This window comes from Lepisosteus platostomus, chromosome 5 (genome assembly GCF_059453375.1).
Source record: "Lepisosteus platostomus isolate fLepPlt1 chromosome 5, fLepPlt1.hap1, whole genome shotgun sequence".
Lineage (NCBI taxonomy): Eukaryota > Metazoa > Chordata > Actinopteri > Semionotiformes > Lepisosteidae > Lepisosteus > Lepisosteus platostomus.
Window position 1 is genome coordinate 10,934,718 of NC_142615.1, and position 21,990 is coordinate 10,956,707.

General features: G+C 46.1%; 2 non-coding genes and 1 pseudogene across 2 annotated transcripts; 2 read left to right on the forward strand and 1 right to left on the reverse strand.

The window, feature by feature from the left end:
- The first annotated feature begins 13,250 nt into the window (after positions 1 to 13,250).
- Positions 13,251 to 13,322, forward strand: trnap-agg (transfer RNA proline (anticodon AGG)). The gene has a single exon. It is a non-coding gene; the product is annotated as a tRNA-Pro (tRNA).
- A 2,117-nt stretch (positions 13,323 to 15,439) lies between these two features.
- trnap-agg (transfer RNA proline (anticodon AGG)) lies at positions 15,440 to 15,511 on the forward strand. Its single transcript has one exon. It is a non-coding gene; the product is annotated as a tRNA-Pro (tRNA).
- A 5,808-nt stretch (positions 15,512 to 21,319) lies between these two features.
- LOC148663415 (5S ribosomal RNA) lies at positions 21,320 to 21,438 on the reverse strand (annotated as a pseudogene).
- Positions 21,439 to 21,990: the final 552 nt, after the last annotated feature.

The window sequence follows — 21,990 nt, forward strand, 5'->3', positions numbered from 1 at the left end:
CAACGGTTGTGTTCCATATTTCTAATTATTTTGGTTTCAAGATCGCAATTTAGTGTGAAACATAAAAGCTAGCTGGATAAGGTTTATTAATTTCCCTCATGGGATCAATAAAGTATCTACAGCAGTGGTTCTCAAACTTTTTGGACCAAGTACCACCCCTAATCCAACCAAAGCATCCAAGTACCACCTAGAAGTCATCATCTCATAGGAACCCCAGAAATAAATATTATAATAATGAACTTTATTTGAAATAGCGCCTTTAAAGGTGGCTTCTCAAAGTATTTTACAGAAAAAAAACATTAACAACAACTAATAAAAAAGCACCATTTCAGTGAGAGGGGTGAGCCTATTTAGTTGAGCAAAGGAGATGTGAATTAATTTTTCGAGCCTTGATACAATTCACAACAGAGTCTAACAGATATTAAATCGTCAGGCATTTTCTTGACGGCAAAGGTCTCGCGGTGGATGTTGTAATGCGTACATTAATTTCTGGAGCAACCTCTCTAATTCGTGCAACTGCACCGTTATGTCGGCTTGTCATTGCTCTAGCACCGTCTGTACAAACTCAGACGCATTTTATCAAGTCGAGGCCATTCTCTTCGAAAAATTCATTCAGAAGCTGAAATATGTGCTCTCCTGTAGTTCCTGTTGGTAGCGGTTTACAGAACAGAAAGTCTTCATGGGACATACCCTCAAACTCTTATCTAACGTAAACGAGCAAATTGGCCAAATCGACTACAGACTCATCTAATTGCAGTGAAAAACATCTGCTCATCTTAACGTGCTCTATCAGTGTACTTTTGATATAATCCTTCATTTCAATAATTCTATGAAAGACTGTGTCTTTCAGGGGGAGGGGGGCAGCAGGTCGAGCTGTTTAGCAGCTTTTTCTCCACACATAATACGTGTCAGCTCTTTTGCCAACGGTAAATAAGGTTCTTCAAAAATAGTGTAGCTTACCTGCTTTAGCAATCCGCAAGCTTGCATTTTTCCGCGTTTCTGTTTTTATTTCCGTATTTATTTAAAGTTTTTATTTCATGCGCATGGGAGCGAAACACAGAGACGCTTGGTGTATTTTTCTCAAATTCGAACAGTTCTTAAATATTTTTCTGTTATCACGCTTTCGTGTGCTCACAAGATTGCCTGCGTTCGTAGCACGCATTTCTATGCATTCCTGTGTTTACAATGTTGGCATTGTTCCAAAATCACGCACATTCTCCTTTCTCCCTATTTGCTGGAGATACAATAGCTTTTTTTAAATACAATTGGTCACTTGCATCCGTAGCACGCATTCCTATAGAGTGGTATAGAATTACAGAGTATCTCTTGTGTCCACTGAAGTATTAGCATGCACTGTATCGTAGTACGTAGGCTGCGTATTCGACACGTATTAAAATACAAAATATGAAAACCCGTCCCGATTTTTCAGTGCACACTACACAGTTCCAGGGTAATTTGGCGTACCACCTGGTGGCACTCCACGTACCACTGCCAGTACGCGTACCACAGTTTGAGAACCACTGATCTACAGTATCTATAAATCTCTTACACGTCATTTACAATGGCTTTTCAACTAATAGCCCGTGCAGGGATCAAACCCTAGCTATTGGTACAGTACGAGTTGCGTAAGGCTCTGTAACGCGCAGATGAGAAACTAACCTCTACTTCTTCATTATATACACAGTGAGCTATATATGCGAGCTTACTGCCTCCTACGGGCTCTGTATTTGATTGCGGTACAAGACCGGCCGTGGAGATAAAGTGAGACGGGTGTGTACATTAAAAGGCTCATAGTGTCCCTGGGAGGGCTCAAACCACCACCCTTTTGGTTAACAACCGAACCACAAAGACTCATGTACAGCTTAACACTTCTCGGTCTCAGTGAAAGTGATACACTCCGTAAAATTTCCAGAGATTCATTTATTTTTAAAGGAAAATCACCAACAGCGGCCGAGATCTACTGGAGTTTTTTCATTCTATACTGCGATTTCTGAAGGGTACTCTGTGAAAATACGAGTTTTGACGAGAAGGGATGGACATATAAGGTCAAAAGGCTTGGGGAATTGAACTTTAAGGTGAAGACTGCGGGTTCAGTAGCAGCAGAACCTGATCAGTATCAGTTGACTCCGATATACTTTGAAAATGAACTTGGGGATTTAGAGTCAGACGTGCTACCGTTGCACCATGGGGTACTTAAGTTAAAAAAATAGGGAAAAAAAATCAGTGTTCCTGGATCTGTAATTGAGAACAACACCTGCACAAGAGCTGCGCAGGAAGAATAAAATGTGGTCTGGGATGAAGAGACTCTCTTCGGAAGAGCGGCGCTCTTCACAGGAGATTTTTTTTTGTGAAGTTGATTTGTCTCCTTTGGGAAATTCAAAGGTGCTGATAGCCGTGGCGCAAAGGTAGCATATCTGACTCCATATCAGAAGGCTGCATGTTCAAATCACATTGAGGTCTGCTTTTCGTTTTTCAGGTTCTGCTCGTCCTAAACACGGAATTCACACCATGTAGTTGAGTTCTATCTGTACACCACATAGATAATCTAAACAAAATAGAGCCCTACTGGACATACAGTTAGGATCTCACACAGCGAATACCCTTGAACACAAGAGAGAAGGCACAGTTCACATCTGCGAAACATCACATCCGTCTTAAGAGAGAACTACATCAGAGAATGGAATCCCGGAAGTTTCAAATAACTTCTTTTAATACAGGTTCAAGCAAACCTGAAAGTTAGGGAGTTTCCGGACACTTTTGTTTTATTAAAAAGTGTCTGAAGCCTGAAAATGTAATTTGAAAAAAAAAAACGCTATTGGACATTAGCAGGTACTTTTTGTAACGATTTGCTATTTCATGCTGGAAAACAAAGGAAACAGACCCAATGTTTGCTTTTAGGTGCGGTTCATTACATAATAGACATCTATTACTGAGGAGCTTGAATAAAATTTACACGAGCCAGGTAGAAGTCGAACCTACAATCTTATGATTCAAAATCAGATGCATTATTTATTAAACTGCTGGTATTTCACATAACCGGAATTCCCCCATAGTGTGCTCAGCGTCGCTACTAGTAATATACCGCCCCGTCTAAAATTTCAAAGTGAGAAACATGTGTTTTCCGATTTTTTATGATTTTTAAAATATTATTTCTTTAAATCAGACAAAGGGTTTATGTTTCGCACTGGAATTCCGATTGATTGAGAATTCAAAGAAAGACTGTTTTCTTCCACAACACCGTATAATTATTACATCCACCAGACTCTCCAACTTCTCCAGACCTTGGTGGGTGAGCATTTACTCCGATAAATTAGGTCACGTATCATGTTAAATCACCTCTTCTCAACACAACATTTCCTGGTGCACGTTTTCTCTATGAAAAAAAAGACATTTTTCCCTTGCACGATTTCTCGTTTTTTTATCAAAGCGTACAGAAATAAAAAAGAAGAAGAAATAGTGTTGCAAAAGAACTCTGTCGCCCTTGGGAGATGTCAAACGCATTGGACATGAAAAATGCCGGATAAAAGCCAGTTCTCTTCGTTTCTCAGTGTCGGGGCTGCTACTGTATGTAAAAGAGGCAATTTGCTCTGAGAGCAGGTTCAGCGCTTTCTGAACGCAGATGTCTCAGAGCGGTGTGTCCAAGAGGCTGTAAAAGGTGATGGTGGTCCTGTCACCGTAGCTTATTTGGTTAAAGTGCCTCTTTATTAAACAAAAGAACCGAGATTCAAATCCCAGCCGTGTCTTTCTTCCTATCTTGTAGTACAGAACGTACCATCTTGGGCACTCACAAAGGGCTTGATTTCGTTAAATGCATGTGTTCATTTCCTTTCTGGAAAACTTGTTTTTGATGAAATTCACACAGATTGTGAAACATGAAATTCAGTTCTTGGTTATCAGTGCAGAAGAAATATTACCGGCTGGCAAAATAAATGGTAAGAGATTATTTTTTTTTGATTCGAGAAGAGACTCCATCAGTCAGTCTCTGTGGCGCAATCAGTTAGCGTGTTTAGCTATTAACCGAAAGGTTGGTGGTTCAAGTCCACCCAGGGATGGGTTTCTTCTGTGATGTAAACATTGTTTTCACATAGGTCGATTGGATTTCTCAGCTAAACCATAGCCATTTTAATATTTGTAGGAAATGTGACTGTTCAACACTTGTCAAAAATGTCCAATAATGCCCAACATCGCAACTCCCCAGAAAACCATATTCACCCAAGAAAAATGATCGTTGAATCGTCATTTATACTCCCGTCACATCCTCTGCTGAAATATTTTAAAAATACAATGCAGATTTGTTTGAGAACTTGACAAGCATTGTTTTGTTAGCACTGTGCAGTTGGATTTTGATATTTGAAAATATTTACCTTAATTTTAAACTGTAAATACTGTACAATCTATTGTAATTGTGTTGTAATATTAAAATATGTTAGCTGAGGATGCAAAGGGGTGAAAGGGAAAGGTCAGAGGGTATAGTAACAACAAGGTTAGGATTGGTGGAGGTGGTAGGGGTGTTGATGGTTTTTCTCTGTAGAGGATGATTGAGTTTTTTATCCTTCTCTGAAGTGAGAAACTGGAAGAGTGCAGTTGAGAGATCTGATGAGGTTAGTTATAAAAGGAAGTTGATGTGGAGCTGTTAGCCGTAAGAATTCCTTAATGTCTTTGATGTTGTCATCAAAGATAAACTGCAGTAAGCAAAGATAAAAAGAAAATTATCTGTGCATACTGCCCTGTCTTTCTAACACCTGAAGAAGGCTCCACGGCCAACACGTCGTGTTTCCTTTCTTCTCTTTTCAGCATGGAATAACCCTTTACTTGTTCCTTTGCAGCCTACGCATGCTGACGCAGCTACTCACCTGATATTTAACATTCCTATAATCACAACTATGAATGTCCACTGTGGGTATTTTTTCCATGATTATTTATTCTATCATTGAAGCATATTTTATGTCATACTGAAGTGTCATAATCACCGATTTTTTTTTTCATTTAGAAAGTCAGAAAATGATAAATCACTATGAATTGCATTAAGCCTGTTCTGATCTAGAGTTTCTATATACTTTAACATGCCATGTTCACAATGTCACAACTCAGAAATGCAACAGTGAAGTGTTGTAATTACCAATGTACATAGTGTTGGAACATTGAGATGTTTTGGTAATGAGGAAGGAGGGACATGCCATGTTCACAGGGTCATATTTGAAAAAATGGCACTGTAAAATTTCCTAAAGTTCAGGATTTTGATAGTCTGTTCCATTGTCTCTCACACCTCAGTGTCAGAATTTTTAGATGTTTTTATAACCAGGGGGTAGGTTTATAGCAAGAAGCAGGAAGTGCCATCACCCGTTGCTCATCCTCGGTTAACCATATATTCTCATATGCCATGTTCTAAATGTCCCATTTATATTAAAAAGTTCTTGTAAAATGCAAGATTTTAAGACTTTTTATGATCAGAAGGCAAGGTCGTGGTAAATATGCAGAAAGTGCCTGTGAACTTATGTTTTGCCTTTGTCTTATTTTCTTATTGTGTTTGTGTTATTGTGAGTTTTGAAAATTGGTTTACAATTTTCTGAAATGTATTTCACACAAAAATGTTATTTGGATAGTCACTACTTACATATTCCCATTTACTGAGGATAAATACAGTAATCCATCCTGATTAGTACTTTTAAAAATTACTGTAAAGAGCCATCTACAGGCGAAAGGCGGCATAACAACACAGCAGCAGCATTAAAGGCAGAAGAAGAAGCTGGCGAATAAGAAGCCAGCTTCAGCCTCGTTAATGCAATACCATTGGGTGAGGTGGAAAAATATTTCTTGCTCTGAATCCTAACATTTTTATAGGAGGTGTTCTAGTACTTCTTGCCTCAGATAAAATTGCCAATACACTTAATTTCTACTCCATCAATATCAGCAGCGTTATCGGTACTGAGTCCTAAATGTACGTCCTGTCATCATATAAAATGTCAAAAGTTTCGACTGCATTCAACTGATCAAATTTCTCTTCGATGACAGTTATAATTTTATCCAAAATACATCCGAAACAAATTTGCACTGTTTTTTTTTTTTTTTTTAATCCAGAAGAGCATCATCATGAGACTCAAAACATACCTGTTTTTTCTTCTTTCCAGGAGGAAGGATTGTTCAGATTCAAACATTGGTCCAAAATCAATGTACTCTCCTATCGCTGTTGCTTCTTTAAATCCTTCATTTGAATGTCGATATTGAGGGATGATATCGTACAAATTGTGGTTTTCTTTTAAAGCAAATTATATTAAAATATGAGCCTCTGTTATAGTTGTCTTGGAAGTTTCGGAAGGTATAATAGACCCCCTTGTGCCCTCAGCTAAAATATGATAAAATATAACAAAATGTATTTACATAGAACAGCATTTATGGTTAAATGTATATTACAATTAAGATAAATATACAAAAGTATTAAAATACAAATGTACAGTCCTAGCATAATCATGCTGTCCAACTGTCTTTTTTGCTTGTCAAGTTCTCCAACAAATCTGTGTCGTAATTTTAAATATTCTAACTAAGGATGCATCGAGAGCATAAATGAATTCTTCTGCTAGCCGTTCGAAGATCAAAGTCCTTGGCTGAATATGATGTCCTTGAATGTTGGTCATTATTGGCCATTCCCAGTGATATTGACTTACATACTTAATTGTTTAACAAAAACATTCACATTTCTTGCAAATATCAAGTGGGTTAAGGTTTTGCTAAGAAATCCGAATAAGTAGAGATGAGGTTTACATTGCAATATTGAGAAGTGCATTTCTGGGTGGGCTCAAACCACTAACCTTTTAATTAACAGAGACTCACGTGTGTCCCTTTTCTCCATTTGCAAGCTTAAAAAAAAGAAAATAATGCTTTTTTCTTACCAGCCTGCGATATACAAGGCAAGATTTGTATTTCATCTTTAACAAGCTGTATGAATTTCATGAAAAGCAAGTTGTTCCAGAAAGAAAATGAAAACTTGCGTTAAACAAAATCAAGCTGTACGTAATCATCCATAGTGATACATTTTGTAAGACAAGACAGGAAGAAAAGCACTGCTGGGATTTAAGCATCTCCTGTTTAAGAGGAAAGCATGTTAACCAAATCAGCCAAAGTGCCCTCAGTGTATCAACACCATGTCTGAGTCAGTGATTGCAGCTGACTGTCACTGGAGGACAGTTCATCGTGAACAAGTCAGCCTGCATAATGAGGGGGAAGAGACTGACTTCTGTGATGCAGTATCGACAGATACTAACCTTCTGTCCAACTGTTCTCTGCTGCATTCTGGAGTAGCAGGTAAATATTGGTTTCCATGCGTGTGTAGGGGTTTTGTGTATTTACTGGGACAATTATTAATTGTAGCAGTAAGTCACAAAATGATTCTTTGATGGCTATTAGAAAACCGACTTTGCGGGTCAACTCATTAACGCTCACACACAGATACTAATACACTTATTAATACATAAAATGTGCATATAAACATAACATATCTTAAGAGTGTGGGTTAGCAGAATACAAAAGGTATATATTAAATCATGAAGAGTTCCAAACCAAGAGGGACATACATTCAGTATACCATTCATTTAGACTGTTTCGTAAATGAACTGGGATTACAACTTCTACACTAGATACTCAAAAGCAAGTACATCACTCATAGGTATTAGATTGATATCAATTGTGGTTGAGGTAACAATTGAATTCTCGAGCTGTAATGCAGAATGTTGAATACTCATCCGATCTGTGTGGATTCAGATCTCCCGCAGACACAAAGAAGCAATCGGCACTCTCTGGCTCGGTGCCAGGCAGTGGCCGGTGCGGCTGGTGAGAAGGAGAGGAGGGAGAGATTCCTGCTGCGATGCGCTGCTGATGCTCTTTGAAGACCGGCTAGTTAGTGTTGGCTGAAACTAGCAGAGCTTGTGCACATGGAAAGTGACTACGGGTCCAAGCCAGTCACACTCTTTAGATGGGAAGAAGACTAGTTCGTTCCCGATGTAGCGCTAGTCCTGAATCCTGAGATTCAGCTGTCGACAGTTCCAACCGTAGTTCACTCGTTGATCAGGCGAGCTTTGAAGGTGGAGTACCCGTGGTTCACGGGGCTTGCTGCTGGGCTAACCTCGGGCGGATCCTTTGGTTATGCGTGGGCAACCTCCGTTCTCGACTCTTAAAACAAAGTTAAGTCCTGGCACTCGGACACACTGGCCGTCACGTGATTGTCCGAGCTGAGTCTGAGAACGTCCTGGAGGGGCACCTTCTGGGCATCGTGCTGCCTGTTTTATCTGGAGGAACTACGGTAGTTCAGTGGCTTAAAGTTCCGCGGGCATTCGAGACCCACGTGGGGTTACCCTGCCCTACCAGTTCCTGATTGGCTGATTGAGGTGGAGGATGAGTAACAGTGACCTCTGACCTTAGGGTTGTAAACCTTGGGATGAACCTCTCCCATGGAATCTCCCAGACAGTAAGGCGCCAGAGATGACCACTTATTAGGGTGGCTGGTGAATCTCAGCCTTGGGAGCTGTTCCTTATCAGGAAACTCTATCAGCTAGAAAAACACCTTAAATGTGAACCAGATGGAATGGCCTCTCTGTATCCAGCTGCACTGAGATGAGGGAGAGAGGGACTGGCAAGGGAGCAGCAAACTTAATTCCTGTATTTTAAATACGCCTTGCCGCTACAGAAGTGTCCTTAGAAGAAAAACATCTTCTATGATAGTGGTACAGTCCATCACACCCCTCCTATAGCCTTTCAAAGAGAAAAAAAACTGACAACAAAGTATGTCTATGTGTGGTAATCAACCAGGTCTTACAAACATTCTTAAACCCTTCCACCTCCTTTCATTGCAAATGATTTGTACATGTTAGAAGGTTAATTTTGGCTTCTGATATTATGGTGGATTAAGAGTCCTGAAATCTTTGTAGAAGTACAAAGATGAAAGAAAGGGCAGTGTAATCATGGCCAAGAGAAGGCAAATGTTGGACTATCTGCTTGGATTGAATGGAGCAAAACGTAGGCAACTCCTTGAGCAGAACCTGCTTCATCCTTCAGACTGGGGTTTCTGAAGATCTGTACATTTGAACTTTCAAAGTGACTAAAGTAAAGGAGTTTTCCCTTTTTACCACATAATTCCCACAGATCAACACTAACAAGCCTAATTCCAGACAGGATTCAATCACTGTCTCTCAGGCATCCCAGCAGTGGATTTCATGACTTCAGAAAGCCATCTTCACCAGTGGAGAACTCAATGCTCTGAGGTTTACTGGCAGAGTCTCACACTGGGTAATGTTATATGTTGATAAATAATGTCCTATGGAATTCTACTATTGATAAATTCTACTATGGAACTGCGATGTGTCTTGAAAAAAATCTTCTATGATAGTGGTACAGTCCAGCACAGCCTTTAAAAGAGAAAAAAAAACAAGGTAAGTCTGTGGTGTAATCAACTAGGTCTTGCAAACATACTTAACCTCTTCCAGCTACCAACATTACAAATGCTGTTTACACATTGATGGTTATTTTTGGCTTCTGATATTATGGTGGATAAAGAGCCCTGGAATCTTTGTAGAAGGACAAAAGAAGGAAAGAAAGGGCAGTGTAACCATGGCCAAGAGAAGGGAAATGTTGGGGAGAGCTTTTTTCATTCACTTTTTATCATTGTTTTTCCAGCCCAACAAAGATCAACATATATGAGCAGGCGTCCTGTGCCAAATCCAATCTGCCTTCCTTCCAAGCATACAGGAATGTGAGTGAATTAAATATTGACATATGAAAATACACAAAAATATGCAATCACACTGTAGTGTGCTTTCTGAAGGCACCAGTTCTGTAGGGTTTGGGCATTTACTGGGACAATTATTAATTGTAGCAGTAAATCACAAAATTGATTCTTTTGATGGCTTTAGAATCCAACCATGCGACGTAACTCAAACAACGCACACACACAGGTACTAATACACGAGGATACATTTATTAATACATAGAATATGCATATAAACCTAACAGATCTTATCGAGAGGGTTATCAGAATACAAAAGGTATATATTCAATCAGTTACAAAGTGTTACACATATCAAAAGGACATACGTTCAATATATAATTCATTTAGACCGTTTCGTAAATGAACTTGGTTATAACTTCTACATTAGATACTCAAAACAAGTACATAACTCTTAGGAATTAAATTGATATCAACTGGTTGGGATAACAATTGAATTCTCGAGCAGTAATGCAGTGAAGTTGAATACTCATCCAATCTCTGGGGATTCAGATATCCTGCGGACTCAAAGAAACAGTTGCAGGCTGTTGCTGTCCAATCCGCGCTCTCTGGCTTGGTGCCAGGCTGTGCTGTGCGGCTTGCGACGGTGCGCTGCTGATGCTCACTGACCGGCTAGTTAGTGTTGGCTTTAACTAGCAAAGTTTGCGCACAGGAGAAAAGATGACTGTGGGTCCCAGCAAGTCAGGAAGAAGACCAGTTCGTTCCTGATGAAGCGCTAGTTCTGAATAGTGATTCAGCTATCCACAGTTCCAACCTGTTCACGAGGCCTGCTACTGGTGCTAACCTCGGGTGGATCCTCTGGTTACTCTCTGGCAACCTCCGCTCTAGACTCTTAGAACAAAGGAAAGTTCTGGCACTCGGACACACTGGCCGTTCCGTGGTTGTCTGGGAAAAGTCTCAGGATGGTCAGGAGGCGCTCTGCGAGAATGTCCTGCCCTTGGGAGCCTTCTGCTCCTGGGCCGTCCTGCCCTGGAATTCTCCTTTGAATTCCCTTTAGAAAAGTCCACAGAATTCTCCTGAATCTTACTACAGGCTCTCTGTGTTTCTTGTTTTTACCTGGAGGAACTTCAGCTCATTGATTGGTGAAAGTTCCATGGGCATCAGAGTCCCACGTGGGTTACTTGGCCCTACCAGTCCCTGATTGGTTGATCAAGGTGAGATATGAGTCATTTACTCCTGACACCTAGGAATGCAGTCCAGATGTCCATCTGGCACTCCCTAGACAGATAGGCGCCAATGGATGACCATTGATCATGATAGCCAGGCTTAGCTAAGTGCATCCCCCTTTGGGAGCTGTCCCTTATCAAAGGAAACCTTAAATCAGCCTGCATGAATAGTTTCTCTGTGGCTGCACCACAGAGATGAACAGAGATGGGGCCTCATTTGGGAAGGCTCAGAACACTTAATTCTTTCTTATTAATAAGCCTCGCTGCTACAACACATATGCAGTTTGAGCAAACATAAGACAATAACCAAGTACCACAAACTACCAGGCATCTAGTATCATTAGCAGTTCAGGTGGGGAGCTGCATCACCATGTGTAGGCTGCAAAGGAACAAGTAATAGGTCTATTCCATGCTTAAAAGAAAAGAAAGAAAACACAACATTTCGGCCGTGGAGCCCTCACACCTGAAGAAGGCTCCACAGCTGAAACGTTGTGTTTTCTTTCTTCTCTTTTCATCTAGTGTCATTAGCCTTTTAACAGTTCCTGTCAAAATAAAATAGAAATGGATAACATTCTAGAGAGAGTTTGAAATACCAAGGTACAATTTAAAACATATCTCTTCCACTACAACCACAATATTTTGGAGAGATCGTTGAACCTCACTGTTCTGACATGTCCATTAGCCTCCGTCCTGCTTCAGCAATGAATGTGGCGGGGCACATTCTGAGGGAGATGAGGTCAATCATGTGTCAGGAAAACCACGCTATGCTTTTTTTTGAGATCCTGAAAAGGACAGAAGGGCCATGTATATGTGTGCAGCTGGATATGTAATTACAGGTGGCGTAGCAGATTCTGCTGAAGCCCCACTGCCTGGTGTGGACGGTAGCTGTGTATATTGCAGCAGAATTGTGCATGTGAGATCAAGGGGGCATGTCATGTGTTTCATCACTTCACTCCCTTCAGTAGCACATGATTCCCTGAGTTCATTGGATGACTTGTGGACCGATCTTTCACGATGAAGAATTCCTTAAGAAGAATAGATCTCGGCCCACCATCCCAATGCCTCCGTCTCAAAACAGCAACCTCCCACTGCCCTTAGTCTGCAAGGCAGTCCTTTCAAATGCGATGACAACGCCTAGAACTTCGTTGCCTTTTGTACGAGCTGAACTTTTGTGCTCATCAATTCAACGCTCTTTCCATCAACTCATCTTGTCTTTTGACGCTTCGTGTTTTGCGCTCCTTTGACTATTGGCATATCGGGTGACTGCAAACACTGAAGTTCTTGCTTACGGAGTGTGGAACATTGTTTTCAACTGATCGCTGTTCTGTCATGGTGACGCCGAGTGAATCTTTCTTTGGCAACATGGGCAGGCTGACAGCAGTGCGAGCGAAAGTAATGGCAAACTTCTTGACTTATTTCTGAATGTGAATGTTCTTTAGAAAAGGGATGCGGCATTGCTTCTCGCCCGTGTAAAGGTCACGCATTCCAGACGTGGTTATGAGCGAACAGTTGCCGCAAGTGTTTGAAAAGAGAAAGAGAGGAAGCAGCCCTGCCCCGTGTGAGGATCAAAGTCAGGCCCTTCAGATGACGAGACTGACGCACTACCAATTACGCCAACAAGCCCAGCTGCAGTACACACACCGGAAAGTTTGCCTCACATGGATTTCAGTCGCCCGTTCCCTAATCTTTAGACGCCCTCTGCTGAATGTTGCATTTGCCTTTTGATCTCACCGATACATTTTTGGTCTGTTTCTGTTGCGAGTCCGTCTTTCAGATCTCACCTAGCACAAGTCTCTGTGGCTGAAGTGGCCTCTCTGCTTCAGCATCGTGCCCTCACTCAGCCATTAAAAATGTCACTCGGACTTCTGACATGCTGGCATGAAATGTCAAGAGAGAGGGGCGGAGTGACGCTTAAGCCAGAGAGAAGATGAAAAGGGGGCGTGGCTGCGAAACGCTTGACAGCTGCACGATGCTCTCCATGTAAGGCGGGACCACAGGCTAAAGGACACCTTTCGGCACATCAAGCTCTAAGCACACACCTGGAGGATGCGGGAATTGATCCTGCTATCTCCCACATGCAAAGCAAGCGCTGTACCATACAAGCCAACCCCCCTCGCTGGGACTTATGCCTCGGCGTCACCTAGTGCCGCTTGTTCCCCTCTTACCGGGCACAGTTCACTGCCCTTCGTCTGAAAGGCAGTCGTGTAATTGCAGCTTTCTTGACTTATTGATGAAGGTCTGACTGGACGAGCGAATGGCGCCTCTCCCCATCCTCAAGCTCGCTGACAGATTGAAATGGAAAGTGCTGCTGTGGCTCGTTGGTCTAGTGGTATGATTCTCGCTTAGGGTGCGAGAGGTCCCGGGTTCAACTCCCGGACGAGCCCTCGTGTGCTCTTTTCCTCCTCTTCCACAAGACTGGGAACTGATATCCACATCACTTCGCAGCGTCTGCTTATGGGAAACGATGGAATGTGACTAATGACTGAACGAGCCTGGTGAATTCTCATCACGTGGCACAATGAGAGCGTGCAGTCAGCTGTCCAAGGCGGCAACCTCATTGCTCGTTCAAAAGAACACGTACTGAAAACTCATCACCACTGTGTCGTAGATGAGCACCGCGATCGCTTGTTGTCATGCGTCCTTACTTGGGAAATGCAGAAGCAAAAACTGCCCTCTCTCAGCAACCGAAACGTGTGCGGCTCGCCTTGCGCTCTCTGCGCCTCACATATTTGTCGAGCTGTCTGCTCTTCTTTCTGTTGAAGTAATCAAGTTACGGGGCGTCCTGCAGCCTATGATGTTCTCACTGAGAGCTTTCAAGATTTGAAGGAAAACTACGAGCTTGATGGCTCAAGTCGAACGAATGTGATTGTTAAGCAATCGATGATCAAAAGCACGTCTTCTAACAATTCGTGAGAGTATTATCAGCACTGTTTTCACTCGGATATACTTTTCACTTGCTAAGCTGACAAATTGGACGAGAAAATGCCGGAGACGCACTCAGTGCAGACTGAGGTTGGGAAGGAGGTGTGGCCCTTCAACGCTTGACAACTGAAGGACATTCTCTCCGCAACGGAGGAGCACCTGTCAGAAGTCGCAGAAGCTAAACAAGAGCACCGGGCTTCCGGAGATCCAAACTCAGACCTGGAGGATGCGGGCATCGATCCCGCTACCTCTTGCATGCTAAGCGAGCGCTCTACCATTTGAGCTAATCCCCCTCGCTTCATGCGTCTCGGCATCATGTCTTACCGCCTCTGCCCCTCTTACCGGGCACCGCCCACTGCCCTTGGTCTGCAAGGCAGTCCTTTCAAGTGCGATGACGACGCTGAGACCTTCGATGCCTATTGTACGAGCTGAACTTTTGTGCTCATCAATTCAACGCTCTTTCCATCAACTCATCTTGTCTTTTGACGCTTCGTGTTTTGCGCTCCTTTGACTATCGGCATATCGGGTGACTGCAAACACTGAAGTTCTTGCTTACGGAGTGTGGAACATTGTTTTCAAGTGATCGCTGTTCTGTCATGTTGACGCCGAGTGAATCTTTCTTTGGCAACATGGGCAGGCTGACAGCAGTGCGAGCGAAAGTAATGGCAAATTTCTTGACTTATTTCTGAATGTGAATGTTCTTTAGAAAAGGGATGCGGCGTTGCTTCTCGCCCGTGTAAAGGTCACGCATTCCAGACGTGGTTATGAGCGAACAGTTGCCGCAAGTGTTTGAAAAGAGCAAGAGAGGAAGCAGCCCTGCCCCGTGTGAGGATCAAACTCAGGCCCTTCAGATGACGAGACTGACGCACTACCAATTACGCCAACAAGCCCAGCTGCAGTACACACACCGGAAAGTTTGCCTCACATGGATTTCAGTCGCCCGTTCCCTAATCTTTAGACGCCCTCTGCTGAATGTTGCATTTGCCTTTTGATCTCACCGATACATTTTTGGTCTGTTTCTGTTGCGAGTCCGTCTTTCAGATCTCACCTAGCACAAGTCTCTGTGGCTGAAGTGGCCTCTCTGCTTCAGCATCGTGCCCTCACTCAGCCATTAAAAATGTCACTCGGACTTCTGACATGCTGACATGAAATGTCAAGAGAGAGGGGCGGAGTGACGCTTAAGCCAGAGATAAGATGAAAAGGGGGCGTGGCTGCGAAACGCTTGACAGCTGCACGATGCTCTCCATGTAAGGCGGGGCCACAGGCTAAAGGACACCTTTCGGCACATCAAGCTCTAAGCACACACCTGGAGGATGCGGGAATTGATCCTGCTATCTCCCACATGCAAAGCAAGCGCTGTACCATACAAGCCAACCCCCCTCGCTGGGACTTATGCCTCGGCGTCACCTAGTGCCGCTTGTTCCCCTCTTACCGGGCACAGTTCACTGCCCTTCGTCTGAAAGGCAGTCGTGTAATTGCAGCTTTCTTGACTTATTGATGAAGGTCTGACTGGACGAGCGAATGGCGCCTCTCCCCATCCTCAAGCTCGCTGACAGGTTGAAATGGAAAGTGCTGCGGTGGCTCGTTGGTCTAGTGGTATGATTCTCGCTTAGGGTGCGAGAGGTCCCGGGTTCAACTCCCGGACGAGCCCTCGTGTGCTCTTTTCCTCCTCTTCCACAAGACTGGGAACTGATATCCACATCACTTCGCAGCGTCTGCTTATGGCAAACGATGGAATGTGACTAATGACTGAACGAGCCTGGTGAATTCTCATCACGTGGCACAATGAGAGCGTGCAGTCAGCTGTCCAAGGCGGCAACCTCATTGCTCGTTCAAAAGAACACGTACTGAAAACTCATCACCACTGTGTCGTAGATGAGCACCGCGATCGCTTGTTGTCATGCGTCCTTACTTGGGAAATGCAGAAGCAAAAACTGCCCTCTCTCAGCCACCGAAACGTGTGCGGCTCGCCTTGCGCTCTCTGCGCCTCACATATTTGTCGAGCTGTCTGCTCTTCTTTCTGTTGAAGTAATCAAGTTACGGGGCGTCCTGCAGCCTATGATGTTCTCACTGAGAGCTTTCAAGATTTGAAGGAAAACTACGAGCTTGATAAAAGAATCAATTTAAATGTTTCTTGAAAAACGGATCCGTCTAAATATCGGAAGTCCAACGTCTCATGGAAACTGTCTGTGTAACGGTCTAACGTGATAACGTGATAACCACTACACTCTGGAAACGGTGGGAAATTGTGCCCAGTGGCCCAGTGCTGAGCTACGCCAATGCTATTCAGGGGCTATTCAGGGGCCAATGCTATTCGATGTGAATTGAATGCTATTCAACTCGCCAATGCTATTCAGGGGTGGAAAAGGGTGGAGCCGTGTGTGTCTTTTGTTCAAAGACACCCCCATCTCAGAGCCGGAAGTACAGGCCTTCCTCCCGCAGGTCCACAAAGATGTTATTTTTTAAGAAGATCCTGCGAAAGTCGGCCATCCGCCTCTCAACCCTGCAGTAGGCCAGGCTGAGAGAGAAGCAGTCCTTCACCCTGGCAATGCACAGCCTGACAAGGTCTGGCTTCAGGCCATTGTACATCATGAGGTTCCTCCTCTCCCAGATAGCTGTCCTCGTTAGGCTGAGGAGGAGGTTCACTAAAATGGCGTTAACCCCCCTCTCAGACCCGCGGTACCCAAAGAGGAACAGCTCTTTCCAGGGCACCCCGTCAAGAACAGCTCCTCGAACAGAGCGAAACAGGCCATCCAGCAGATCCGTCAAGTACGCCCTGGCTCGAGCTGGGGGAAGATCTTACCCCAGAACACCTCTGAGACCGGCACTCTGAAGCGTTTCACCACCATCAGCCTGTAGAACATGCTGGTGGTGAACCCCAGGAGGTCCACCCCACGGTCCCCCCACTTCACCCTCAGCTCTGGCCAGGCCGGGCCTGCTGCCCCGTCTTGTAGATGGAGCTTCTCCAGCCAACTGTCCGGGAGACCGAGTTTGAGCTGCTCGTAATCCTGACGGATCTTACTGACAGGCAGCTCGTCGTCGACCTCTCGCACAGCGTCGACAATAGCCTGGGTGGGCAGAAATCCGTCCTTTACTTCATAAAGAAAATCCTTGACCTTGGATATGCCAGCCTCGTAGAGCTGCCTGTTCCATCGAGACACCAGCAGGGGGTCGAGGAACAGAGGCTGTTCCAGAATCTGGGCCCGGGTCTCCGGCGTGTAGGAGACATGCTGGGACATGAACTACCCCCTCGCCAGCAGGACCTCCCTGTAAAAGGAGGGCAGATGTTTTATCAACCCCGGAGTCAGCCTCACCAGGAGAGTCTCCTGCCCCAAGCCCCCGCAAGTCTCGAGGTAGCTTCCCATACCAATCTTCCAAATGCTGACATTATCCAGGTCAAGGAACTTCTTCACTACTTTCAGCCTAAAGCTTTTCAGCTTCAGGCCTACATCACACAGCTTCAGCCCACCCCTGGAGATTTTCCCAATGAGGGTGTCATGAGTGACCCGCGGAGGCTTCCCCTCCCACACGAATCCCACCACCAGTTGCCTAATCTCATTCTCTACCCGTTCAGGAAGAGGCATCACAGACAGTGGGTACCACAAGAGGGACAGGCACAGTGTGTTAACGAGCAGGACCCTTCCCTTTAGGGTCAGGGACCTGTGTCTCCACCGATTTAATTTGCCCTCATCTTAATGAGCTTCTCCTTCCACAGGAGAAGCCCAGTGGCCTGCTCATCAGCGTTAATGTAGATGCCAAGGACCTTCAGGTGACCCGTCTCAACCCTGAAAGGGTAACCGAAGAGCGGGGCAAGGTCTGCCCTCCCCACCGGCATGACCTCAGACTTCTCCAAGTTTACCTTGGCGCCCGAGGCAGCGCAGTAGGCCTGCACCACCTCTAAAATGGCCGAGATCTCCGCCACCTCTGCCAACGTCAGTCTGGTGTCGTCAGCATATTGGTAGATCAACGAGGTGGCGGTGCCCCCAGGCAAGGTCACTGGAAAGAAGCTCGTGAGGGAACCATTCACCTTGACACAGCTCACGATCCCCTTGTACACGAGCCTCACCCAGGAGATGAAGGCCTCGCCGAAGCCAAAGCTCTTCAAGACCTCAAACAGGAAGGAATGCTCCACCCTGTCGAAGGCCTTCTCCTGGTCCAGTTTCAGGACGTATCCACCCCTCGGCTGCTCCCGCATAAGGTCCACAACATCTCTGATGGAGCACACCGTGTCCGCGATGTCTCTCCACTTGACGCAGTAGGTCTGCGAAGGCGACAGGATCCTGGGCAGAACCTTCCCGAGCCTGAGGGAGAGAACACGAGTTAGTATCTTATAGTCTGTGTTCAACAGACTGATCGGGCGAAAGTTTTTCAAAAGGGAGGGATCCCCCTGCTTTTTGTAGACAAGAGAGATCACCCCCCTTCTCATAGATGGGGTCAGAGCGCCGGTCCTGGCAATCTCCTGGAACACCTCCAGAAGGAGGGGCCCCAGGGACTGCTGAAAGTGTCTGTAGAGCTTGGAGGAGAGCCCGTCCCACCCAGGGCTCTTGTTAGGAGACGAGCCCCGAAGTGCTTCAAGCACTTCCTCCAAGCTCAGCGCACTGTCACAGAGCTCACGATCGCTCTGTGACAGGCGGGTACTCACCCAAGCCAGCATGGCCCGGGTCTGCTGCTCATCCACCACTTCGGCCAGAACAAGGCGCTATAAAAAGAAAACACCTCATTCCTAACGGCCTCGGGGGCAGAGAGCCGCACACCGTCCTCTCCCACCAGCTCCTCGATGAAGGAGCTGCGCTGCCTCTCCTGCTCCAGGCCGAAAAAGAACCTCGTGCTCTTCTCGCCCTTGGCAAGATACTGGGCTCTGCTGCGCACCCTGGCTCCTCTCCACTTCTCCTCCTCCAGGGCTTGCAGCTCACCCCTCAGCTCCAGCAAGAGCTCGCAGCCCCCGCCGTGATCTGCCAGGAGCCCGAGCTCTGAGGTGATCCGAGCCCGAAGCTGTCTCTCCCGCCTGGCCTTCTCCCGCCCCCGGGACAGGCCATACTAGATACTGAACTCTTTGATGGCGTCCTTGAGATTATCCCACCAGACCAGCTTTTCTGACCTATACAGGGGACACTGCAGCTGCTGCCGGATAAGGTCTTCTATGCCCTGACAGAATGAAGCCTCCCCAGGAGCGCCTTATTAAAGCACCAGAGGCCGGGGCACCGGTCCTCCTGTGCCCCTGCTAGAGAAAAGTGAAGCACAGCATGGTCGCTCAGGGTCATGAACACATAGCGCATCTGGCTCAGGCACGGGAAGAGACTCATGTGCCCCTGCAACAGGTCGATCCGGCTCTGTCTCAAGACACCTTCGACGACCTGCCGCCGAGAAAAGTCCCTCCGCGCACACTAAGCCTGACGCCACGCATCCACGAACCAGTGAGCTTCCGCACTGCGCTCCAGGAAGCTGCGAGCAGCACTGCTCTTAAAGGTCATCCCAACCGCGACATCGAGCGCACTCAGTGCACAGTTAAAATCTCCGACGACCAGCCCTGGCTGCTGAAAGCAGCTCGCCTCCAGCTGCTTGAAGAAGGCGAGCCGCTCAGCTTCCCCATTGGGGGCGTAGATGTTGCTCAGCAGCACGGACTGTCCAGGAAACCCAAGACAGACCTGCAGGAGCTGGCCCTACGTGTCGCGGTGCAGGAGCCTTACGCTCTCGTACACTCCCCTCCTCACCAGCACAGCCACCCCCCTCCTGCACAGGCTGGAGGTGTTGCTGTAAAACAGCTCCCCGTCCCACTGTGCTCGCACCTTCCGGACACACTCCTCGTCCCAGAAGGTCTCCTGGAGGCAGACAACATCCGTCCGCCCCAGCGGAGCTAACACTGCCCCGAGCTTCGCTCTGTCCCTCAGCCCGTTGGCATTTAAAGAGGCGAAAGATGCCATCACGTATATGGCAAGGAAAGAGTGAAGTTAATTCTCCAGCTCGCACAACAGTTTCCCCGCCCTTTCTGCCACATTCTCATTGCCAACACTTGCTGCTTCCTCCCCACCTCCTGTCTCCGCCACCGCAGAGACATCAGGGATGGGTCTGCGGACAACTCTTGAACTGGGATTGAGGTTGGGCTGAGGCCTGACGTGGTGCCACTGGATCCCTGCCTTCGAGGGCCCAGGTGGTTGTACCCCGGCTCGCCCACTCCTCTCTCCCTCCTCCCTGTCCTCCCTCTCAACCCCATCCATCTCCACCACCTCCCCTTCCCCCTCCATCTCCATGCTCTGTAATTCCCCCTCCTCTGTCCCTGCCCCATCCATCTCCAGACACCCATCCTCCATTCCTTCTTCCACCACTTCCCCTACCTCTCCTCCCACAACCACTCTCACCCCCCAGCTACTCAGCTTCTCCTTGATAGTCTCGTCTGAGATATATGCCGGGAAATGGAGGAAGGACACCACTACCTCCTTCCGCTCAAGCCAGCGGCAGTAGCAGGGTGTGCCCTGCACATCCAGCCCCACAGCCACCGCGTCCGCATGTTATTTTGAGTCCAGAGTCAGTTCAAACTCTTTTGGCGTCTGGGGGCGGCAGGCAAAAAGAGAGCCCTCCCCACAGACGCCGTGCACCGCTGCGATAATAGCACCCGCAGACGGTTTCTCCACGCCGCTCACATCCACCACAACAGTATGCGCCCTTGCAAAAAGGTGGGGGGGTCGGTCCGAATTCCTCATCCTTCTCTTTCCTACACCACTCTCCTCCTCCACTACAATAACATTCTCTGCCTCCATGTTTTTTCCTTCCATTAAAACACAAACTCAGAAAGCAACAAAAAAGCAACAAAAAAAACCCAAAAGTCTCTCCCCTCCCCAAACAGAGCTAGGCTGAAGGGAAGGGCTTCAAAAATCAACCAAAACCACCAAAAAACCACAACAATTCACAGAAAACAAACTCTTACTTAAGACAAACAAATTCTCTGTTCCTCTTCTTCTTCTCCTTCTTATAGAGAGGACAGCTCCGTCACCTCTTTTACGACGCTGCTTTTTTTCCCTTGCGTTTTTCTCTTTTTCCCACGTTCTCTCTCTTCACTGCCTTCGTCCCCGCTCTATTTCACTTCGGCCTTTCACTCTTGCTTCCTTCCAATGAGAAAGGGCGCTATAGAGGATCGCTGTGGAGAGCTGCTGCTGTGCTTTGACATCTGAGCTCTGTGGAAAACGATCTCAATACAATTCTGAAAAACGCGACTCCCCGGACGCCAGCCGAACAAGTCTCCACAGCCGAAGCGCTGTTTCTCTTTTCAGCTGGCGATAAACCTTTCCTCTATCCTTTGCGGACTTGTAAAACTGTTCAGGATCAGAATAAAAAACGCTCACGCTAATACACAAGCACCCGTGTGTCGCCAAAGCTGACAAATAAACAGACGGAAAAGCCGCACTGCACGTGTGAACAGGGGAATGAGCGAGCGAGCGGGGATAGGGCGCCTCCTGCGCTTAAAAGCTTACAGCACCTGGTATTCCCAGGCGGTCTCCCATCCAAGTACTAACCTGGCCCATCCCTGTTTAACGTCCGAGATCAGACAAGATCAGGCGTGCTCAAGGGGGTGTGGCCGTAAGCAAGAGTAAGGATCACTGGCACCCTTCTTATAGAGAGGACAGCTCCGTCACCTCTTTTACGACGCTGCTTTTTTTCCCTTGCGTTTTTCTCTTCTTCCCACGTTCTCTCTCTTCACTGCCTTCGTCCCCGCTCTATTTCACTTCAGCCTTTCACTCTTGCTTCCTTCCAATGAGGACGGAGCTGCGGGAGAAAGGGCGCTATAGAGGATCGCTGTGGAGAGCTGCTGCTGTGCTTTGACATCTGAGCTCGGTGGAAAACAATCTCAATACAATTCTGATAAACGCAACTCCCAGAACGCCAGCCGAAGAAGTCTTGAAGTGGAAATCTAATAAGTAAATTGATTCTTAAAATGTAGAGAGCTTTGCAAAAAATATATTGGTGCTTTAAGATAATATATTTCAAGGATGTAAATGCTGTGCTACAGTACATGCAGAATTTTAGAAAACAGTGCATCAACAAAGTACACTGTTTAGGTTACTTTAGAAGTCAATGTACCAAAACAAGATATGCTGTCTGGGTCGTTAGAATTAGCTGAAAGTAACTGATTAGCTT